Source organism: Hyperolius riggenbachi, chromosome 4 (assembly GCF_040937935.1).
Source record: "Hyperolius riggenbachi isolate aHypRig1 chromosome 4, aHypRig1.pri, whole genome shotgun sequence".
NCBI classification, from domain to species: Eukaryota; Metazoa; Chordata; class Amphibia; order Anura; family Hyperoliidae; genus Hyperolius; species Hyperolius riggenbachi.
In genome coordinates this window covers 56,974,888-56,999,495 of record NC_090649.1, presented here as the reverse complement: position 1 = coordinate 56,999,495, position 24,608 = coordinate 56,974,888, and the positions used below count along the sequence as shown (strand labels likewise).

The window sequence follows — 24,608 nt, the reverse complement described above, 5'->3', positions numbered from 1 at the left end:
TGTCGGCAGACTGATAAGGCTGTTTCTGAACGATCCGCTGTTAGAGGAACTCCAGCAAAAATAATGTAATACAAAAAAGTGCTTAATTTTTACAATTATTATGTATAAATGATTCAGCCAGTGTTTGCCCATTGTAAAATATTTCCGCTCCCCGATTTACATTCTGACATTTATCATATGGTGACATTTTTATTGCTGGCAGGTGATGTCCCTGGAAGGAGATGCTGCTTGCTTTTTTGGCAGTTGTAAACAGCTGTCATTTCCCACAATGCAACAAGGCTCCCACAGTGTGATGTCAGGACCTCAGTGCTGTGAGGCGCTGACATCACACTGTGGGAGGGGTTTCACCACATAATCAGCCATACAGAGCCCCTGATGATCCGTTTGAGAAAAGGAATAGATTTATCATGGGAAAGGGGGTATCGGCTACTGATTGGGATGACGTTCAATCTTTGGTTACAGTTTCTCTTTAACCACCCTGGCGTTCTATTAAGATCGCCAGGGCGGCTGCATGAGGGGTTTTTTTAAATAAATAAAAAAACTATTTCATGCAGCCAACTGAAAGTTGGCTGCATGAAAGCCCACTAGATGGCGCTCCGGAGGCGTTCTTCTGATCGCCTCCGGCGGCCAAAAGTAACACGGAAGGCCGCAATGAGCGGCCTTCCGTGTTTGGCTTCTCCTGTCGCCATGGCGACGAGCGGAGTGACGTCATGGACGTCAGCCGACGTCCTGACGTCAGCCGCCTCCGATCCAGCCCTTAGCGCTGTCCGGAACTATTTGTTCCGGCTGCGCAGGGCTCAGGCGGCTGGGGGGACCCTCTTTCGCCGCTGCTCGCGGCGGATCGCCGCAGAGCGGCGGCGATCGGGCAGCACACGCGGCTGGCAAAGTGCCGGCTGCGTGTGCTGCTCTTTATTTGATCAAAATCGGCCCAGCAGGGCCTGAGCGGCACCCTCTGGCGGTAATGGACGAGCTGAGCTCGTCCATACCGCTAAGGTGGTTAAGGAAGCCACAGGTAAGTACGGTACCTGAAACGCTCCTTGTCGCAGGTACACTTTAAAGGGACATATGGATTGGACATTATACGTTTAGCAACCACTTAGTGTTGCTTAATATATCTGGACAGGTCTGGCGTGTTTGATTTCCGGTTCGGTAATTATTCTGTTGCCAATTGATCTACTGGATTGCCACTATTTTTGAACTGCATATAAATTTACTGGATGAAGTAAAGGTTACTTCTTTAGTTACTGCTTTGAGAGTGCAGGTCTTTTGCACAATACAAATAAAATTGCATTGTCAAGACAAGACAAGACAAATAACATTTATATTGCGCTTTTCTCCTGGCGGACTCAAAGCACCAGAGCTGCAGCCACTAGGACACGCTCTATAGGCAGTAGCAGTGTTAGGGAGACTTGCCTAAGGTCTCCTACTGAATAGCTTCTGGCTTACTGAACAGGCAGAGCCGAGATTCGACCCAGGTCTCCTGCGTCAGAGGCAGAGCCCTTAACCATTACACCATCCAGCCACCCCTGTGTCACCTTATCAGAAAATAGAGCAAAGGGCCGTATTTGTGGAAATGCCACAAAGGCCCGGGCCTTGGGCGGTAGCTGAGAGAGGGGCGGCTGGACACGGAAGAGGGATTGCTGCATATGGAAGAATAAAAGCTGCAAATGGAATACAGAGGTTGCAAATAAGGAGCAACTTATAGAAATATGGAGCTGCAGCCCAAGGGATTTGTATATAAATGAAGAGGCTGTCTTATATGAGGGTTAGACATGGAAGAAGGGGCTACACAAGGAAGGGGGGGGGGGGTGCTGCACACTGAACGAGAGCTGCAAGAGCTCTCTCTGATGGAATCTGATTAGAGAGAGATCCATCGGTTGCCCAAACACTGCAGGCCGAGTCCGTCACGCCCGCCGCTGCTGCCTCCCTAGTGCATAAATGTGGATGTATGTGTAGATTTATACATTACCTGTCCTTGTGTCTCGGTGCCCGTCCGTCTTCAGAATCCGACGCTCTTCCATTAGCTGCATACATGTTGCCGGCGTGGAGCGTGTGACGTCACACATGGGCCAGCGTGCTACGCACTGGCGGCGTGTATGCAGTTAATGAAGAGCGTCGGGTTCGAAAGACAGATGGGCACCGCATCACAGGACAGGTAATGTAGTAATAAGCACACATACATGATATTCATCCACAGGGGGACAGCGCTGGGGGTTTCGTTATGTTCATTGCTCGCCATTACTGCCGTGCACCCGATCGACCACAAGGGCCTTACATCTTGCAGCCTGTCCGATCGACATGCTTGGCCCGAAAATGGTCACATCGATAATCAGGCGTGCACTTGGCAGCACCGATTTACATCCGATTTGATAATTATAGAATCGGATGGTCGATCGCCTGCAAAGATGCTAGATGTATGGACACCTTTAAGGAAACCTGAGACTAAGGGCCCGTTTCCACTTGCGCGGTTACCGTGCTGAATCCGCAGAGTTTCCCCACAGCCAAATCGTGCGGGGAAACTCTGCCATAGGGATGAATAGCGCCGCCGGTCAAATCAATTGCGCTAGCGTTTCGGGCCGGCTTTTCCATCCAAAGTTGTGCGGGAGGCATGGCACGGCTCATGGGATTTGTCTGCGTATCCGCAGACCCGGAAGTGCCGCCGCATGTCTTGCTGACGCGTGACAATTTTATACATAACAGATATAACAGTTTTATACATACCTGGGGCTTCCACCAACCCTCTCCGCACCAATTACTCCTACGCCATCTTCCCCGCCTCCTCGATCTCCCGGGTAGAAGTCCCATTAGGTTGATCAGTCAGGGCACACTGCACATGCGCAGGCCGCTCCCAGTCGCGGGAGCGAGGGGGAGGGGCAGTTGCACTGCGCATGCGACGGCTGGCTTGGCCAAATTTACGGGGCTACTACCAGGAGAAGGAGGTAGAGGAGGATGCGAGGGAGCAATCAGTGTGGAGGGGGCTGGAGGAAGCCCCAGGTATGTATAAAACTTTTATATCTATTCGTCTCAGGTACACTTTAAGAAAACAGAAAGCAGATAATCGCCCATGAAATCCCCTTCCTGCATTTAACTAACTAAGTACGTCTGTGACACGGGTTTGCGCTCCAGTTCTGCCGAGTGTTCCTGAGCTATTAACTCGAGAAAGCAGCAAACCTGGCCGCCGAAGGAATCCTGCGACTGAGAATTACGGCTCGAGTTGCCGCAGCTTTGCGATCACACTTAAGTTGATTAGAGAGGATTAGTAATTAAAAAGTGGCGTTTGTGTGTTCAGCTTTGTGAGATGAGAATCTAGAATAACGAGGCCGGCATTTGCAGAGGAGAACAGTGTTCAGTCCAGGAGCACGTCAGGACACGGTGCAGAACACTGACGGTAGACCCTGCTTTCCTGATCAGAGCGCTACGCGGCAAGACTGCAGGCTCACGTGACTCCCAGGGAAACCCATGCATCCTGTTTGATGTCACCGTATAGGCCGCTGTGTACATCTACTCACGTCACTGGTAATTCTATTCACGTCAGTTCCTGCCTCTCCAAACAGGCTTACAATGTCATCGCTCATTACTGCAGTGTGGTTGTTAAAGGGAACCTGAACAGAGTCAAACGATTTAAAATAAACACATGATGTACCTGCAAAGGAATATTACATGCTTGCCTCGCTGTCAGTTCCTCTCAGAAGCTCACCATTTTCTTCTAACAATGATTTCTTCCAGTTCTGACAAGATTTTGCCAGAACTGAAATATAGCAGTTGCTGTCAGTTATATATCAGTTGCTATCAGTTATAACTGTACGCAGAACTGATGTGCAAGGTAATGTCCATGCTTCCCTATGGCTCAAGTGGATGATATTAGAGTTTAACAGTGTGCTGACCAGGAAGCTGTTATGGGGTTATAGCCATGGACAAACAGGACGCAGAAGAGGAGAAGGAGATTGAGGAGTAGACTACGCAGGAGGCCTGTGTATGGTTATTTAGACTTTTCAGTTCAGGTTTGCTTTAGGGCCCTTTCACACTGGCGCGGTGCACTGCTGCAAATTGTCGCACTGCCAACACAGCCTAATGAAACCCTATGGGGAAGTTTATATTTCCCACGTTGCGGTACGCTGCGCCGGAAGTGCCTTATCTAACGCCAGCGCAGAACTACGTTACCGTGCGGGGTCCGCGGCGACCTGCATCGGCCTGGAAGTCATGTAAGTTTATGGCGACGCTGAAGCATACTTTAACAATACGCTTCCGCATACCCAAAGCAGGATGTGACCGCAAGCGGGTGTCACTTCCTGCTTGGCTGGTGCCCAGACAGGGAACACCGTGTACTAACGCCGTGTTCCCTGAAGGACTGTTTTTGGCAGCCAGTTTGCAGTGTGAAACCGGCCTCAAGGGGGGTGACTGACTGTGATGATTGGCCAAACATAGGAAAGATGGACTAAAGAGACTAAAGGTGCCTATATGCCAGGCGATGATGGGCAGATCAACCATCAGACAGATCTCTTTCTGATTAAATAGGAATCTGTTGCCTGCTCATACACTGCAGACAGGGGCGTATCGGAGTACGGATCAGTGAATAATGGCGTACAGCTCCTATGCAGAAAAATGATGCCGCATTAAAAAGACACGCTTATCGCTATTTATCGTTAGTACTGCATAATAATGGCGCACAGGGAAAAAAGAGGAAAAACGGCACACAGTAACGTTATTTATCAATAGCGCCCTACATAAGCCAAACTGCAGAAGTTATGTAACTGCAAAACGATGGATGGATTTAATGTAACGCTGTCAAGGTTAGGGTTAGGCACCACCAGGGGGGTGGTTAGGGTTAAGCACCACCAGGGGGGTGGTTAGGGTTAGGCACCACCAGGGGGGTGGTTAGGGTTAGGCACCACCAGGGGGGTGGTTAGGGTTAGGCACCACCAGGGGGGTGGTTAGGGTTAGGCACCACCAGGGGGGTGGTTAGGGTTAGGCACCACCAGGGGGTGGTTAGGGTTAGGCACCACCAGGGGGGTGGTTAGGGTTAGGCACCACCAGGGGGGTGGTTAGGGTTAGCCACCACCAGGGGGGTGGTTAGGGTTAGCCACCACCAGGGGGGTGGTTAGGGTTAGGCACCACCAGGGGGGGTGATTAGGGTTAGGCACCACCAGGGCGGTGGTTAGGGTTAGGCACCACCATGGGGGTATAGGGGTTAGGTACAGAGAGGGTTCTGTGTGTTAACGCTAATTTTCAATAAAATAAACAGAGCTAAATAACGATAAGGCTTTAACGTTAAATAGCGATAAGCGACAAACGGATTAGCGGCAACACCATGAGCCATTATTCGCAGGCGCCATTTTTAGATGGATCCATCTGGGTAACATAGAGCCTATGGCAAACACTGAAATTGTGCCCCCCCGGTCAGAGCCCTCTTCCCCTCTAATACAAAACATCCTTTCTTGCATACATGTGTTATGGTTGATGCGTTTTTTGGCTTTGAATATTGCTGAAGTTAGATGGGGTCTCTCGAGATCGTTGATCACTGCGATATCGAACGCCGTTACCGCTGCACATCCATCCAAACTCTTGCGACTGAGATTTCCGAACATGATCCTTTTCATCAATTTTAGTCCAAAATGAATTGAAACTTCGATTTTCCACTGATTTGATAAAATGATGGAATCGGGAGGTCGATAGCCCCGAAGATTGACCGAAGAGTAACGGATGCAAAAGAGGGAAAGAATTATTGGGAACAGACGAGGATACACAGGGGAGACTGCCAGCTTCAAGCACAGATAAATTGTGTTAACCTTCTGCTGACAGTCCCAGCGATCAGCAACCGCTCAGCAGGAAATAAAGGCAAAAAGCAAACCTGTAGGCAGTTCTATTCATCAAACGGAAAGAAATGAATGGATGACGAGCATCAGAAATGAACTCCATGCGCCTTAAAGCCCCTTTACATTTTTTTAGATCTTAAAAAGTGGTCTGAAACTCAGCATTCCTTCTTTGCTCTAAAATATTATTTACAGCATTAAACATACTAACAGAAATATTTTTTTATAGCACAACAGCATTTAAACAGTTAAACACAGTACTTTCTTCTTCAGTGGGAAGCTTACTGCCACAGCTGAAGAGGTGGTATCATTATCATGTGTTTACATTGCTTTCTCAGCTACAATTAGTATAGATTCCTGTCAGTGCTGAAACTGAGCTGCACACATAGTAGAAGCACAGAGAGCTGAGAAGTGATCACTGGATACATTATAGTATATAAATATAGCAGCTATGCAGTAAAATGCAATGGCAGCTTTCAGAGCAGATACATTGTACTTTGGGAACTTGTCATTTGTAAATGGATAAAATTGCACAAAAGCAAATATAACTGTATGGGTAATAAAAAGTAGGAAAACACTTTTTTTTATTGAATATCATGTCAGAGTTTAATCCTGCTTTAACTGTAATCTTTTTCCCCTACAATCCACTAATCTACCTGCTCACCAATGGTCTTAAGCTTTCAGGCCTCACTGTGGCCCATCAGTCATAAGCACTAGCAGATGCTTTGGATCCAAATGGTGATGTCCCGACTCCTCTCCCCCTCTGGTTACTTTCTGTGCAAAATTCCCCCGACACTGTACGACACGGTTGGTTCACCTCCACATCAGGCACGGGAGGTGAAATAAGACCTGACAGCTGTGTTGAGGTAGGTTACTGCTTTGTCAGAGGCCTAGCACTTAGGAAGCGGTAACCTACCCCGAAACAGCTGTCAGGCCGTTCATTCTTCACCCGCACGGCCAAATCTGATGTTTGAACCCGGCGAACAACCAAGGGGGGTTTTATGCAGGCAGTGCATCTCTCTCTATCTCTTTCCATTGTTTGGAATTAACTTGTACTCTACAAAGTGCCAGACTTCTGGATAGGCCACAAACACCCGGGCCTTGAGTGGCTGCATCTCAAGGGGCACCTGGATATCAAAAAATGGTTGATAGATATGAAAGAGGAGGCTGCAAATGGAGAGCAACACAAGACAAAGGGAAAGCTTATGTCCATGCAAGCTGTTCAAGAAAGAGGGGCTGCAGTACATGGAGACACATGAAAGAGGGGGCTGCACATGGAATGGGAGGGGCTGCTGTACATGAATGATACACATGGAAGAGGGGGCCGCACATGGAATGGGATGGGCTGCAGTACATGGATACACATGGAAGAGGGGGCTGTACATGCAATGGGAGGGGCTGCTGTACATGGATACACATGGAAGAGGGGGCTGTACATGGAATGGGAGGGGCTGCAGTACATGGATACACATGGAAGAGGGGGCTGTACATGGAATGGGAGGGGCTGCTGTACATGGATGATACACATGGAAGAGGGGGCTGCACATGGAATAGGAGGGGCTGCTGTACATGCATGTTACACATGGAAGAGGGGGCAGCACGTGGAATGGGAGGGGCTGCTGTACATGCATGTTACACATGGAAGAGGGGGCTGCACATGGAATAGGAGGGGCTGCTGTACATGCATGTTACACATGGAAGAGGGGGCAGCACGTGGAATAGGAGGGGCTGCTGTACATGCATGTTACACATGGAAGAGAGGGCAGCACGTAGAATGGGAGGGGCTGCTGTATATGGATACACATGGAAGAGGGGGCTGCACATGGAATGGGAGGGGCTGCAGTACATGGATGATACACATGGAAGAGGGGCTGCACATGGAATGGGAGGGGCTGCTGTACATGGCTGATACACATGGAAGAGGGGGCTGTACATGGAATGGGCTGCTGTACATGGATGATACACATGGAAGAGGGGGCTGCACATAGAATGGGAGGGGGGCTGCCGTACATGGATGATACACATGGAAGAGGGGGCTGTACATGGGATGGGAGTGGTGCTGCTGTACAAGGAAGGGTAGTCTCACCACATTTAGCCTAGGGGCAGAAAAGGTATCAATCCAGCCTTGTATGCAGTCATTAGCAATGGTCCAGCTGCATTCATTCTCCCTGCCGTATCTAATGCCAACCTCTCTCCACACAATTTTGGAGTGGGGTTACCCATGCGCAAAAAAAAAAGTGACATGTAATGTCTGAGCACAGCCACGCTAACGTGTGAGCCAGCTAGGGGAGGTTCCTTCTCCACCTCCTATGCAGAGCGCCAGCAAGTGCCTGGACAGTGCAGGGGAGCAGCTGACAGGCAGTGAGTTCACCGCCTTCAGCCTCCCGTCAAAGGGGACTAAGGCTGTTCAGATGCAGGCTTCCTATCTGTGTACATTAGATTTTTGGCCTGACCAGCCCAGTGGGGCAGGCGAGGACAAACTGGTGCCCCAGCTGCTCCTGGGCCCCACAGTAGCTACTACAGCTGCTGACAGCAGAAATGGATTATGATGTAATAGGGCCGTAGGCAAGGTAGTAGATGGCCCCCTTGTGGTCCTTTTGGTAAACTGAAGTGGAGACTGGAGAGAGGTCAAAATAGGTATCAGGTGGGCCCCTGGACAACAACTAGGCCCCAGGCACCTGTCTATGTTGCCTGGTGGATGATCCTGCTCTGGTTGACAGGAAGTGAGAAGAAATGGTCTCACCTGAATAGGAGACACAGACAACTAAAATCTGACTTCTGTACTATTAGAAAGAAAAAAAACTTCAATATAGGAGGAGAGAAAGACTAGATGCTATAGATTGCAAGAAGCAAAGTCTGCTGGAGAAGACCACAGCTAAGGGCAGGGCGAGAGCATGAAAGGAGCACCTGAGACTGTACAGCACCTATCCGCTTTCCTATGACAGTAACATAGAGCAGATTTGTACAGTAAAAGCGCCGGCAAGTAAAACGGCTCCGCCCTTTGTTCTCAGAGGCCTATCGGCTATTGCTCTTATCGGAGGATCACGTGAATGTACTGCATTTAGCATTGTCAGGCTAGGATGCATCATTCATGAGAAATCCATTCAGTCAGTGCGTCCATATGGCGGGATCAGCTTTCCCAGAGGAGCCAGGGGGGCCGGAGCCACTGCTTATCAGGACCGGCTTAATGAGAGCAGCGCTGGCGAATCCCCGCTAAGAGCTGGCGAGAGTCACCAGCCACAAATCCCCGATGGAGGAAGAAACTGGCGGGTGTAGTGACCTATCCTGTAAGGCCAGGTACAGCCACGGATGGTAAAGGAAGTACTTTGTGAGCAACAGAGCTCTGGACTGGCTTCAGGTAATAGAAGGATGGCTACAGGAGTTAAAGAGAAACTCCGACCAAGAATTGAACTTTATCCCAATCAGTAGCCGATACCCCCTTTTACATGAGAAATTCTTCCTTTTCACAAACAGACCATCAGGGGGCGCTGTATGTCTGATATTGTGGTGAAACCCCTCCCACAGTGTGATGTCAGCACCAGGGTCCTGACATCACACTGTGGAAGCCTTGCTGCATTCTGGGAAATAACAGCTGTTTCCAACTGCCAAAAGTGCATCATCTCTTTCCACAGAGAAAGAGTCCTACAACTGCCAAAAAAGCAAGCAGCATCTCCTTCCAGGGACATCACCTGCCTGCAGTAAAAATGTCACCATATGAAAAATGTATTACATTATTTTCACTGGAGTTCCTCTTTAACCACCCTGGTGTTCTATTAAGATCGCCAGGGTGGCTGCGCAACAGTATTTTTTGATTTTTTTTTTAAATCATGTAGCTAGCCTAGCGCTAGCTACACGATTCCCCCCTCTCGGCTGCATCCCTCCCACCCTTCTGATTGCCGCCGGTGATCAAACCCACCAGGAAATCCCGTTCTGAACGGGATTTCCTTTAGGGCTTTCCCCGTCACCATGGCGACTCTCGCAATGACGTCATCGACGCCATGACGTCACAGGGAGTCCCGATCCACCCCTCAGCGCTGCCTGGCACTGATTGGCCAGGCTGCGCAGGGATCTGGGGCTCGTCCATACTGCCAAGAAGGTTAAAGGATAGATGTAGCTATAACATAAATAAGTGAAATTACCTCCAAACAGCTACCCTACACACACCCCAAACACTGAAGAAAAGAAAGCATCCTCTGAAACAGGCTTTTTTTAAAGGAAATCTGAAACACCAAGAAAAAAAGATTTCATACTTACCCGTGGCTTCCTCCAGCCCCATGAGCATGGCTGAACCCTCGCCGTCTTCCTGAGTGCCATCGGCCACAATCAGCCCTAGTACCTGGCTGCCAGTTACCTGGAGTGATTGCGGTCCGGAGGCACCCAGGAGGACGGCGAGGGGCTCAGCGGTGCTCATGGGGCTGGAGGAAGCCACGGGTAAGTATCAAATCTTTCTTTCTTGGCATCTCAGGTACACTTTAAGGTCAGTTAAAGTCATATGACAGCAATCTGGAGACCACAATAAAGGCAGCATGGCAGCATAGTGGATAGCGCTCTCGCCTTGCAGCGCTGGGTCCCTGGTTTGAATCCCAACCAGAGCGACATCTGCAAGGAGTTTGTATGTTCTCCCTGTGTCTGTGTGGGTTTCCTCCGAGCACATCGGTTTCCTCCAGGAACTCCGGTTTCCTTTCTCCCAAAAATATATAAGTTATTTGTCTTTCCCCTAAATTGGCCCTAGATTACAATACATACATAGACATAAGACTATGGTAGGGATTAGATTGTGAGCCCCACTGAGGGACAGCTAAGTGACAAGACAATATACTCACAACTGTCGTTTAATCTATTAGCTGTGTCAGTTGGCTGCCTCAGCTAACAGCTAATTTGTAAACACAGAATGTTAACCCCATGTGTGCTTCCGTGAGAGCAGGAAGTAGACACACTGCAGATTTATTGCAGTATTTGTAACAGCTGTAACAAAGAAATGTTTTTTCTTTAAAGGTTATTCAGCTGTTGCATATCTTTTAGAGCAGAGAGGAAGTTCTGAGTTCAGGTCCGCTTTAAACAAAAAATGCCCCCTACAGCAGTCCTTGTGGCCGAGCTGAAATCCAGCATCCGCGTAAAAAAAGCAGATTTTGGTAACAGGTCCTTTCAATAGCAGAAGAGGAATGCTAAGTGACCCAGTGACACCCTATGACAATGCAGCTCTGGAGTGTTATTAATAGAGCTGAAGGCTCCCCGGTGGGGTTAGAGGTGACAGAGAAGTCACACGCGTAAATTACAGGTTGCTGTATGGAACAGATGGGTTACTTTGTTTGGTGGAGGGAAGGCTTGGAACGGAATGTGGGCCCAGGTGCCGAGAACGGCAGCAGACTCCCTCAGCCACCTGGTTCCTCGCTTCTCATTGGCTGCAAGACTTCAAGGCAAACTACAGTGCACCACTCATGATCACTGGATTTACCAGAGGGGTGTTCTGTGTCAGCGCTCGTCTTTCAAATATTTCACGATCGTTTCTCACACGGAAATCTGGAAATCGGAATGTGATTGGTCAGTATCGACTAGCGTGTCTGCTCTAGGGTTGCCCATGTATAGCACGAGTTTTGAAGGAGCGTGAAGTTGGTTTGATCAGGTGATAGAGTTCTAAGCCTCCGATTGGCTGGATAGGATGATGTATCCATTCTGTTTCCTGTTTATGTCAGAACAGGAAGGGATGATAGCCACTAACAGCTTAGACTAACAAATCTATCAGCTGATTACAATCATCACACCCATCTCCGTGGGATCGGCTACATAAGCGTGACTGTGCTCAATGCTTTTCAGAGCAAATACAATGTTGGCATAGACAGTATCAGGCCTGGAGCCCACAGTAGCTGTTTCAGTCGCACTTAGGAGTCGCCAGCGGCCAGCAGTGCCAATGCAAGGTCCAATGGTGCCCCGGGGCAATGGTACCATGAGGCCCACCACCCACCAAACTCAGCCCCCCAGACCGGCTGCTGTCCCTCCAACCTCCCCTCTTAACTCCTATGTACACCTTTGGGGCCCTGCACTATAACAGCATCATATCTTCCTGATGGACTGGTGATAGGAAGGGTGGCTAAGATTTCAGTGGGCAATGCTTAATCCTACCCGGGAAGGGTGGTGGCGTTGGGGTTAACGTTTGCCATGGTTGGGGGGGGGGAGGTAAAGGTTAGGACAAGGAGGGTGGAGAGGTTAAGGTTAGCAGGAGGGGGGGGGGGGGGGTTGGTTGAGGTCAGCCATGGGGGGGCTGATTGTTAAGGATAACTGTGGGTTTGGCTGGGTGGGGGGGTAGTTGGTTAAAGTTAGGTGTGTGGGGAGGGAGGCTGGTTAAAGTTAGGTTGGGGGGGGGGTAGTTGGGTAAAGTTAGGTTAGCCATGGCGGTGGTTAAGGTTAGCCGGGGGGGGGGGGTAGCTGGTTAAAGTTAGGTGTGTGGGGAGGGGGCTGGTTAAGGTTAGGCTTGGGGGGGGGGGGGTAGTTGGGTAAAGTTAGGTTAGCGGGGGGGGGGGGTTAAGGTTAGCCTGGGGTGGGGGGGTGGTTAGTTGTTGTTTAAAGTTAGGCCTGGGGAGGGTTAAGGTTAGCCGGGGTTGTTTTTGTTTTAGCTAGCATGTACGGAGCTTGACAGTTGCGTCCATGGAGGAGCGGATTCCGCAGGACGGGTGGTCACCGGCAGGGCAAACAGTTATGTGTTTATCTCGAGTTTTGAACTTTTATATCCAGTCATGTCGTGCGAGCTGCACAGAGGCCGCCTTCTTCGCAAAATGGTTCTTAATGAGTACCTGTCAGAAGCCTGCGCAGGTAAAGTCGGCAGTTAAACAGCTGAAATTATTAGCTTTGTGCCGGTTACGGTCGGGGCTGAGAGCTGCCAAAGAAAAATTCTGTATTTCGCAGCCGTTTGACAGGTGAAATTATGGTTGTTAAGTTTTCTCTGTCGAGGAACAGTCACTTTTCAAAGAACAAGGATGGCCACTGGCAGACGGTGGATTCTCGGAAGCGGAGAGAGGAGGGTGAAGGCGGGAGGTGATGAAGGAGGTCTCGTCCCAAACAAAAGGACATTTATCTAGGCTGGCCGTCAGCGCGCATCCACTCCACACACCTCGCCAGGCACTGTCTCTGCTAATCCGGATCAGGTGTATCCGGTGAACACAAGCCAGACGTGGGGTGTTGTCGTTTATTGGCATCTCACCGCGAATAAGCTGGATGCAGGACAGTAACTGAGTCATCCTGCTATCAAGAATTTTGCTATCGTCCCCAATATATCCTGATTGTAACCCCTGGTGGACAGACAGTCGTGCTTTGCAGCCAGGGCTCTGGAGTCGGTACTAAAATCATCCGACTTCTCAGTTTATGAAACCACTGACTCTAACTCAGGCTCCAGGTAACCAAAATTGCTCCGAGTCTCTGACTCCACAGCCCCGTTTGTGGCGATAGGGTCCCAGGTTTGAGACTCAGTCAGCACACTGTCTGCATTTAGTTTGATTGGCTTTCCTCATTGCACTCTAGTATCCCCCCACAGCCCAAAATCATACTGGTGAGTTCATTGACTCCCTTCAAAATTAGCCTCAGAATATGGTAGGAAATTCTGCAGAAGATGTCAGTGCAATATAAATACATAATAATAATAATAATATGGTTGGACATTAGACTATGACTATGGTGGGATTAGAGTGTGATCTCCTCTGAGGACAGTCAGTGACATGACTATGTACTATGTAAAGTGCTGAAGAAGATGCCAGTGCTATATTAATACATAATAATAGTATGGTAGAGTAGACATTAGACTGACTATAGTAGAATTAGACTGTGAGCTCCTCTGAGGACAGACAGTGACATAGCTATGTACTCTGTAACGTGCTGCAGAAGATGTCAGTGCTATTATAAATACAAAATAAATAATAATAATAATAATAATATTGATAATAATAATAATGTGATTCACCAAAGAAACCACACAATTCTCAATAATTGCCAAATGTATGCCAAGGGATAAGAAGCATATATTAACACTCCATTTGCATATACAATAAAAGGCTTTTAAGTAGAATAAATATATTCTTAAGGTGCCCATACATCTAGCGATACATCCTAACATTACTAAAACTGAACTGATGTGATTGTTTGCCTCTCAATAAAGTTGGAAATTCACTTAAAGTGACTCTGTAACAAAAATTACAACGTTTTTTCTACCATCCTACAAGTTCCTAAACCTATTCTAATGTGATCTGGCTTGCTGCAGCTCTTTCTACTATAACCATCTCTGTAATAAATCAATGTATCTTTCCCCTGTCAGACTTGTCGGCCTGTGTCTGGAAGGCTGCCAAGTTCTTCAGTGTTGAACTGTTCCTCTATGCACACTCCAGTGTGTGTTTTATTTACATAAGCCAGCAGCTTCTCTGCTATCTTATCAGTGATAGAAGAGAGCTGGATAAAAATCCTCCTCTGGAGGCTGTGAAAGGAGCTGGTCTGTCACATACTAAGGAATTAACGACATAGGCAGAGCTGTCTGCAGGAAGCCTGTAATGTTCAGTGCATGAGAGAAGCTGGGGACAGAAGGTAAACACACACAAGTGATCTTTTGAGATTCAGAAGTAAGGCTGTATACAGCCTGCTTGTGTATGGATGTATTTTCTATGTGTGGACATGCTGTACATCAACCTACTTCCTGTTTTGGTGGCCATTTTGTTTGTTTATAAACAAACTTTTTAAAACAGTTTTTGACTACTTTTAATGCGGCGGGGAGCGGTGAAATTGTGACAGAGGGTAATAGGAGATGTCCCCTAACGCACTGGTATGTTTACTTTTGTGCGATTTTAACAATACAGATTCTCTTTAAGGCTGGGCGCCCACTTGCATTTGCAAATTGCAATCGCTCCACACTTTGCTAGCGTTCTGTACTGCAATTTCTGGAGTAATTTTCAGCACCGTTAGAAGCAATTGTTTCAGTGCTTACGTTTGCAGAAACATTGGGGGGGGAGGGGGGGTTGGGGTTTGCAAAATGACTTCTGCACAGCGATTGTAAAGCGATTTTTCAGCGTCTGTATCTTTTTGTATTGTAACACAAACGAAAAAATGTTGCAGGACCTGCGGTTGTAATTAATCGCGATCGCTCCTGGGGCCGGCCTCTCCTGCATTGACTTCCATTAACCTTTACGCTTTTCAAATGGCGGTTCTAAGACGCGGCTAAATGTGTTCAAATGGGCCATAGCCCTGAAGCTATTTGTCCGTGTGAATGAGGCTTGATTATAGTGGTTTTATAAAACAGCTCCAAAGCTTTAATACTTTTTAAAAAACAGAACTACAATAAAATAAACAAAACACATTTTTAAAAACGACTACGGTAAAATAACTAAAACATCTATTCTATAAAATCTCCAACGTGCCAAAATAGTAAATAATCCTGCCTGAAAACCAGCACAGATTCCCTTCCAACTGTCTTAACGTAAAACATTTCTCACGTCTTCGATGCCAAGAGTTAAAAGCCATGCTTTCCTTTGAGCGGCGGTCACACGGCAGGGTTAGAGTGCCCCCACAGGGCCGGTTCACAGGGCACTGACTGTAGCGGGAGCCTCGGCCAATGTGCAATCAGATAGCGGTTAGAGGAAGCTGGCCCAGCCACTGTTAGGAGTGAGGTTTATGACTGTTGGCCTGTGTGTGTTATGTAACATGAAGTAGTGTTGTGTTCCACTGGCCTAGTGCTCTGCAGATAGCATCGTGTATCTTGGCTGCACACAGCGACTTGTGATTGCTTGTGATTTATGTAAAAGCTGGAATTAATACAGAGCCTATTATTGGCTCAGCGGGATGCCGCACAAGCAGTTTAAACATAGACCTGGTGTTGGAACGGTCGCTGGCCTGGTGGCAACTTGCCGATCCCTAGGAAAACATCCTGCAACTATTGTATTATGATTTTGTCTTAGGAAAAGAAACGTGCTCCCGGTATTTAGGCTTGTTATTTTCAGGCAGGAATCCCAGGCCGGGTTATCCACCGGACAGGCTAGCCGTAGGATTCAGCCAATAGGAAGTACCTAGAATTATGTCCAGTCCTGGAGGTTGGCCAGTTAGGGCCTCTTGCCAAAACTCCGTAGCCGTTCCAAATTTTTAAAGAACTCGCTGAGAAAACATAAAAGTTGGCTTCAGATGATAGATACAACTATTTATAAGGATCGAATTGTTATTTTGAGCATTTTATCTTTCACAGGGGATAAGATAAATGTAACTAAGCATGGGATATGGCATACTGGTCAAGAGAAATGGTACTGTGCGTGGTATATGGCATAGAGGAGGAGAGAAGTGGTACTGTGCATGGGATATGGCATAGAGGAGGATAGAAGTGGTACTGTGCATGGGATATGGCATAGAGGAGGATAGAAGTGGTACTGTGCATGGGATATGGCACAGAGGAGGAGGGAAGTGATACTGTGCATGGGATATGGCATAAAGGAGGAGAGAAGTGGTACTGTGCATGGGATATGGCATAGAGGAGGAGGGAAGTGGTACTGTGCATGGGATACGGCATAGAGGAGGAGAGAAGTGGTACTGTGCATGGGATATGGCATAAAGGAGGAAAAGAAGTGGTACTGTGCATGGGATACGGCATAGAGGAGGAGGGAAGTGATACTGTGCATGGGATATGGCATAAAGGAGGAGGGAAGTGGTACTGTGCATGGGATACGGCATAGAGGAGGAGGGAAGTGGTACTGTGCATGGGATATGGCATAGAGGAGGAGAGAAGTGGTACTGTGCATGGGATATGGCATAGAGGAGGAGGGAAGTGGTACTGTGCATGGGATATGGCATAGAGGAGGAGAGAAGTGGTACTGTGCATGAGATATGGCATAGAGGAGGAGGGAAGTGGTACTGTGCATGGGATATGGCATAAAGGAGGAGAGAAGTGGTACTGTGCATGGGATATGGCATAGAGGAGGAGGGAAGTGGTACTGTGCATGGGATACGGCATAGAGGAGGGGGGAAGTGGTACTGTGCATGGGATATGGCATAAAGGAGGAAAGAAGTGGTACTGTGCATGGGATACGGCATAGAGGAGGAGGGAAGTGATACTGTGCATGGGATATGGCATAAAGGAGGAAAGAAGTGGTACTGTGCATGGGATACGGCATAGAGGAGGAGGGAAGTGGTACTGTGCATGGGATATGGCATAGAGGAGGAGAGAAGTGGTACTGTGCATGGGATATGGCATAGAGGAGGAGGGAAGTGGTACTGTGCATGGGATATGGCATAGAGGAGGAGAGAAGTGGTACTGTGCATGAGATATGGCATAGAGGAGGAGGAAGTGGTACTGTGCATGGGATATGGCACAGAGGAGGAGAGAAGTGGTACTGTGCATGGGATATGGCATAGAAGAGGAGGGAAGTGGTACTGTGCATGGGATATGGCATAGAGGAGGAGGGAAGTGGTACTGTGCATGAGATATGGCATAGATGAGGAGGGAAGTGGTACTGTGCATGGGATATGGCATAGAGGAGGAGGGAAGTGGTACTGTGCATGGGATATGGCATAGAGGAGGAGAGAAGTGGTACTGTGCATGGGATATGGCATAGAGAAGGAGGGAAGTGGTACTGTGCATGAGATATGGCATAGATGAGGAGGGAAGTGGTACTGTGCATGGGATATGGCATAGAGGAGGAGGGAAGTGGTACTGTGCATGGGATATGGCATAGAGGAGGAGAGAAGTGGTACTGTGCATGAGATATGGCATAGAGGAGGAGGGAAGTGGTACTGTGCATGGGATATGGCATAGAGGAGGAGGGAAGTGATACTGTGCATGAGATATGGCATAGAGGAGGAGGGAAGTGGTACTGTGCATGGATATGGCATAGAGGAGGAGGGAAGTGGTACTGTGCATGGGATATGGCACAGAGGAGGAGAGAAGTGGTACTGTGCATGGGATATGGCATAGAAGAGGAGGGAAGTGGTACTGTGCATGGGATATGGCATAGAGGAGGAGGGAAGTGGTACTGTGCATGGGATATGGCATAGAGGAGGAGGGAAGTGGTACTGTGCATGAGATATGGCATAGATGAGGATAGAAGCGGTACTGTGCATGGATATGGCACAGAGGAGGAGAGAAGTAGTACTGTGCATGGGATATGGCATAGAAGAGGAGAGAAGTGGTACTGTGCATGGGATATGGCATAGATGAGGAGAGAAGTGGTACTGTGTGTAGTATTTAGCATTCCGAACAAGAGGAGTAGTACTGTGCATTGTATTTGGCATACGAAACAGGAGAAGTAGTACTGGGCCCAATATTCAGCATTCAGAAGAACAGAAGTGGCACTGTGCACTGTATTCAGCATCAGGAACAAGAGAAGTAGTACTGGGCATTGCATTCAGCATAAATACCATGACAAACAACACTTTGCTTACATTCAGCATGAAATGATACTGGGCATCAGCATGCATTAAACATTACATGCTGCATACCAGACAAGGGAAGTGATACTCAGCACCATGTAAACAGTACATAACACAACAAACAAAAACCTGCATTGCACCTCCCAGAAAGTGTAGCACTGAGCATTACATCATGCACAATGTGGTGGCATTTGCAAGTATTCACTTTCAGATGGGCATAGAGCAACCCCTATATAATGCATTGCTTCAGATCAGGCAAATCATTTCTTTATGACCCTGAAAAATCAGCAAACAGAGGTACTGTGCACTGCAGCAATGGAAGTATCACTGTGCAGAGTACACATTATACAGGCCAAGAGACAAGCACTGAATCCAGGACTGGCATCTTGCCTTGCATACATAGCAACAGGGAGTGGTATACAGTATATTAAAAAAATAAGATAGCTTTAAAGAGGAACTTCAGTGAAAATAATGTAACAAAAAGTGCTTCATTTTTACCATAACTATGTATACATGATTAAGTCAGTTATTGCCCATTGTAAAATCTTTCCCCTCTCTGATTTACATTCTGACATGAATCAACTGGTGACATTTTTTTTATAACTGGCAGGTGATGTCAGTGGAAGGAGATGCTGCTTGCTTTTTTGGCAGTTATCAGTAAACAGCTGTTATTTCCCACAATGCAATGAGGTTCACAGACAGGAAACTGTTAGGACCAGGGCCCTGACATCACACTGTGGGAGGGGTTTCACCACAATATTAGCCATACAGAGCACCCTGATGATCCGTTTGAGAAAAGGAATAGATTTCTCATGGGAAAGGGGGCATCAGCTACTGATTGCAATTAAGTTCAATTCTTGGTCACGGTTTTTCTTTAACTGGACAAATGTTCAGTTCTAGAAGACATTTCACCACTCCAACACAGCAACTTCTTCAGCTCTGAGAACATTCCTGGCATTTTATAAGTTCAGGTAGACCACATAGCAGGCAGCCTGTAGTGGAAATCACATAATCAATGAAATTGCTTATTTTTATTTTTTTTTACAATATTCACTTATAAATTATTTATCCAGTTTTTGCCCATTGTAAAATCTCTCCATACCCTGATTTATCCAGGTACACATTGTCGGGCATACCGCTAAAAGGGCCCATACACCTAACAATTTTCCCACCGATATACAGCATATTCGATCACTGTGATCGAATCTGCTGTGAAATCGTCACACAAACGATGTCCGAACGATCTATTTCCGACCGAAATCAATAGTTTCCATCGATTCCTGTCGTTCCTGTCCGTGCAGAAGATTTCGCTCGATCACTGGCGGGTCGGGAGTGTGTCGATAGCGGCGTTCGAATGTCCTAAGACCGACGCAATACAGCGGAGATACATTACCTGTTCCGGCCGGCGCGTGTCCCTGCTGTCACCGCTGCTCCTTCTCTGCTGGGCTCCGAGTCCGGCAGGCTTTACTTGTTCCTGTCCCGGCAGGAAGTTTAAACAGTAGAGCGCCCTCTACTGTTTAAACTTCCCCGGACAGGAGGTGAAGCTGAAGCCCTGGAGCCCAGAGCGGAGAAAAAGACAGCTGAGACCGGGGGACTCGCGCCTACCGGATCAGGTAATGTATGCGGGGGGGGGGGGGGGGGGGGGGGGGGGGGGGAGGGGGTACGATGGCGGCAGCTTCACAGATGGTGAATCGATTTCATGCTGAAATCAATCTATGATCTGTTTGCAGTGAAGGCAGCCATACGATCCCTCTCTGATCAGATTCGATCAGAGAGGGATCTATCTGTTGGTCGGTCTGATGGCAAATCGACCAGCATCAGGAGAGGAACAGGAAGGCTCTATAGGACCCAGAGACTTCCCTCTCCTTAGGTAAGTATTGGGCTATTTTTTTTCCAACACTAGCCTGGTACACACCATGCCCTTTCCCGTCAGATAGATGGGTCGAACAGATAATTTCCGACAGGTCCGATCTGATTTCCAAACGTTTTTCTGATCGATTTGCATAGAAGTGATCAGAAAATTGATCAGAAAAACGATCGGACCTGTCGGAAATTATCTATCGACCCATCTATCTATTGGGAAATTGCATGGTGTGTACCAGGCTTAATAGCCTAGGCTAAGCACCACTGAGAGGGCGGAGCTACATACCAATATACAGGAATATATAGATACAGGAAGCGTTTCTTATACTGAAACCAGGAAAATCACCATAAAAGTGGATATCCTGAATAATTTACTGCATTCTACTATATGTCACTACAGTGCCTGACTGAATGTATAATTCACAAAATATAGAAGGGCAAAATAGCTCAAAACGTTTTGACACTGACGGTCGTGTCCCTGTAAATGGTATTTTTCACACTTTCTGAACCCCCCCCCCCCTCCCCCCCTTTCCGTGGCTCTTTGCACTCTGTCCTGACGGCTCGGGCCATCTGAGGTCCCGGTGACAGCCCGGCCTCCCCTGCATTCGGCTCCTGCCGGCAGACTGGCACAAACACTTGCTCTTTTCTTGCTCTTGCTTTGGCAGGGAGAGAAAGTCAGCCTGACGGGCTGAAAAGCAGCATGCAGCCCCTGCCACCGCCGCCTCAAAGAGCAAGCTCAACAAGACGCAGGAGGCCGGGAGAAAATTAGCCGTGGCGGCCCTCCCCTCTGGCTCCTGCTCTCTGCCTTGGCAAGCGAGTGGCAGGATACTTCCATGCGGGAGCCATCTTCTGCCAACTGTACATTACTCGCGCTGGAAGGCGACCAAGGCTGGCCTCCTCTCCCTAAAAGCATTAGCTTCATACTTGAAATAACAGGAGCTCCGGCCTGCTGCTGCTGCGAGAGGTTCATGTGGGGTCTGCGGAGCTGCTGACATTGTTCCTTCCTACTCCTCGGCCAAGTCTGCTCCTCTGCAGATAAACATTAATAGGCCCCGCACTGCACAGTAGCAGAAATGTCACGGAAGGAAGACGCAACGCGGGGCTGCCAAGAAAACAAAGCGGAAAAAAAAGAAAGTTGGATGAATGAACTTCATTTTGAGGCATTTCCCTGGTTCTTGAAGTTACGAGTGAGATCAGTCATGTGTTGCGCTGCTATTATCCGCCGTGCTAAAGATGGGAAGCCTGTTATGTTGTTCCAAAAAAAAGTTCTTCAGGCGATAGGATTTTAATATGTGCCTAAAAGAAATTCTTAGAGAAACCTTAAAAAAAAACCTTAAAGAAACCTTAAAGTGAACCTTCAGACTAAAAATCTACTCAGCAGCACTGAAAAGGCTTGGTGTTTCTTTTTAACAGTTTCACAGCATCAGAACTTTGTTTTTCATACCCAAGCCTCATTTTAAGCTGCTTAGAAGCTAAGCTCCGCCCCGTCAAAGAAAACTGCTTGGGCATTTTTCCCCTGATACCGTGCAAAGCATGATGGGATTTCTAATGTTGTTGTTCTCGTTGCCTAGCAACTGGGAGGAGTGATCAGGACACAGGACAGTTAGAACTGTGTCTCATGCTCCCTGTCACCTCCTTTCAACCAAAAAGATGGCTGCCCCCATGAAATCACAAACCTTTGCCTGCCTGTTCTTTTAAATCAGGGTGGGTAAGATATTATATTACCTATCTATTTTAATTAACATAACTAATGTAACTTAATGACAGTATGTTTGTTTAGGCTGAAGTTCCTCTTTAAATCCTTAGTGAAAGACCTAATGCTTGGACTGGTCAGTGGCAAAAGTCGACAATGCAACCAGAGAACGTGTTGGCTTGACACCATCAAGGCCGACACAGGTTTGAGCTTAAAGAGAGACTGAAGTGAAAAAAAAAATTATGATATAATGAATTGGTTGTGTAGTACGGATAATTAATAGAACATTAGTAGCAAAGAAAAAAGTCTCATTTTTATTTTCAGTTATATAGTGTTTTTGTTTTTTTATAACATTGCATCATTCTCTAATATGTGCAGTTTACACACTACTCAGCATTTTAAATGATTTTACAGAGCAGGCCAGTGAACTTTGACCTTTCCTCTGCAGAAGAAAAATATAATACAGTGACTGACAGTTGAGATAATAAGCTTCAGAAGACAGAGCTCTCTGCGACTTTGAAAGTCGTGGAGCTTAATTGCTCTTTTGCATAGATAACAAATGGAGTTTCTCAACTCTTCCTGTACCGCAAACAATATTAGACTCATGTCTCTGCTCCTAATGTATTATTTCTTAGCTGTACTACACATACAAATCATTATATCACCATTTTTTTTGCTTCGGTGTCTCTTTAGGGCAACTGGCAGGAACTGGTACAAGATCAGACAGCATGGAGAGAGCTAACCCATAGAATCAACAAGAGTCGGATATGACTGAATGGATAACACCATCATCCAAAGAAAATCAGGGGTGTAACTAGGGGGGAGCAGCTTCTGTAACTACAAGGGGGCCCCAACTTCTAACCATCCCTTTCTCTGATACTCCAGATCAGGTGTTTTGTAGCCACACTTGTTATGGGTATGAAGATTCTGATAACCACAATTGTTGGATGACCCTTGTGAGATGGGCCTCCAGGCTGTGAGGGTCACCAAAGGGAAGCAAGGGGAGGATTTGTGAACGTTTTGCTGAGGGGCCCCATGATTTCTAGTTACACCCCCTGAATAAAATGTGTATAATTATGCATAATTTTGTAAAAAGTTTTTGCTAAACAACAGTATATACAGCAAAACCCTTGTAATCCAGAACTCGGTTAACTAGAAGTCTCAAGCAACTGGAAAACAAACTTCAGGCCTTGCAGGATGCATAAATCTACTTTTACACTCCTTGAGGCCTGGAACCCACTGAAAACAGCAAACGCAAAACGCTACAGCTAGAGTTTTGTCTGAGCGTTTGCAAGCGGATTCATGCGCGTTTGCGGTCGCGTTTTGCAACATTGTATTTTTTTGCTCAGCGGTTGCGTAGCGTTTTGCGTTTTTATCCTGATTGGTCCTGTGAATTATTTTTAATTTTGTTACAGTGTGCTGAACCGCAAAACGCTAGCAAAACCGCTCAGTTTAGGTTTTGCTGAGCGTTTCCGCTAGCGTTTCAATACTTTACATTGAAGCGCTAACGCTCCCAAAATGCTGCAGGTCCTGCGTTTGCGTTTCTGGGAAATGCAAACGCTCCTGTGGAAGTTGCCCCATCCATTAACATCAGCTGAGCGTTTTGGCAAAACGCTAGCGTATCGCAGCGCTGCCAAAATGCTCAAAAAAACGCTCTTGTGGGTTCCAGCCCTTATATAGCAATAAACCTCTGTTACATTGAGATAAGACTTTCCTTTATCTTAATTTGTTTTAATTACTATATTTCAACATGAATACAGAGTTTAAGTATCCGGCAGTAAACCTTGGCACTCCAGCTGTGACAAGACTACAAATCCCATCATGCCTCTGCTTCCCCAAATTATGCTTAGAGCTGTCAAGAGTATTGTAATGCCTCATGGGACTTGTAGTTCTACCACAGCTAGAGTGCCAAGGTTAGCCATCACTGGTATACAGTGAGGAGTAGAGTATTGTTTTATAGCTAGGCCTATTTTTAAGATTGACTGTCAAACAACCACAAACTACACTATTTCGGCATCACCCAATTCTTGTTGGTGCCGGATAACGGGGATTTTACTGTATTAAGTTTACCAATCCAGGCGCTAATCTAGTTGAGGGGAGCCAGCAGTTTTTGAAAACAAATAAAACCTTGAGAATTCCCCATGAGAAGATGGACTGGTCCAAAACCTGTAGCTTCTGTCCTGTTTCCTTTTTTTTTTGCTTTAGTGGTCCTTTGAGTCAGTGTCAAGAATCGCACATTTCTTTACCATCAGTGTTCTCCCCAGAATTTTTTTCCAGCTGGGTGGCATGAAAAAGTAGCTGGGTGGGGTGCAAAGGGGGGAATGCAGGGCCGGCACACCTCTGCTTACAGCATAGGAGGAGTATGAGGAGGCAAGCCAATGACAGCTGGGTGCTCACCAAAATTAGCTAAAAGAGCCTGGGGAGAACACTGACTGTGTTTATCTAATATCCGTAACAGAGGCGCCTGGTGCATCCCTGACCTACTACTGTTATACACTCCTTTTTTATTGCCTGAAGAAGCAGGACTATACCTGTGAAACGCGTTGCAAACACTTTGTGGAGTATATCAATAAATGTATGCCTGTTGAAATTGACAGTTTTGTGTCTGCTTTTAGGAGTCAAGTCCACCACTGCCTTCCAAGCATTTTTAACTATTTTAGCCTATTTTATTCTTTTGGCGCCTCTGTTTACATCGCAAAATCCGTTAATAATAATAATTGTTCTGCTTTAAAAAACAAATGAAATCATACAGTAAGTTTTCCTCTAAAAAAAAAAAAAAAAGTGGTGCCTCCTTTGAGATGTAAATGATGGTGATGTCACAGCGAGGGATGAAGGACGCAGACGCGAGGACACAGCAGCGA

The 24,608-nt window shown here is 47.1% G+C and overlaps 1 protein-coding gene and 1 long non-coding RNA gene across 7 annotated transcripts in view; one reads left to right on the top strand and one right to left on the bottom strand.

Annotated features, from left to right (window-relative positions):
- Nucleotides 1-22,912, top strand: part of LOC137571227 (uncharacterized) — a 30,600-nt gene extending 7,688 nt beyond the window's left edge. The window contains exon 3 of the long non-coding RNA XR_011031307.1: nucleotides 22,441-22,912. This is a non-coding gene — a long non-coding RNA (uncharacterized lncRNA). The remainder of the gene's footprint in view (nucleotides 1-22,440) is intronic.
- Nucleotides 1-24,608, bottom strand: part of NCOA1 (nuclear receptor coactivator 1) — a 712,820-nt gene that overhangs the window by 175,488 nt on the left and 512,724 nt on the right. The window lies entirely within an intron of this gene.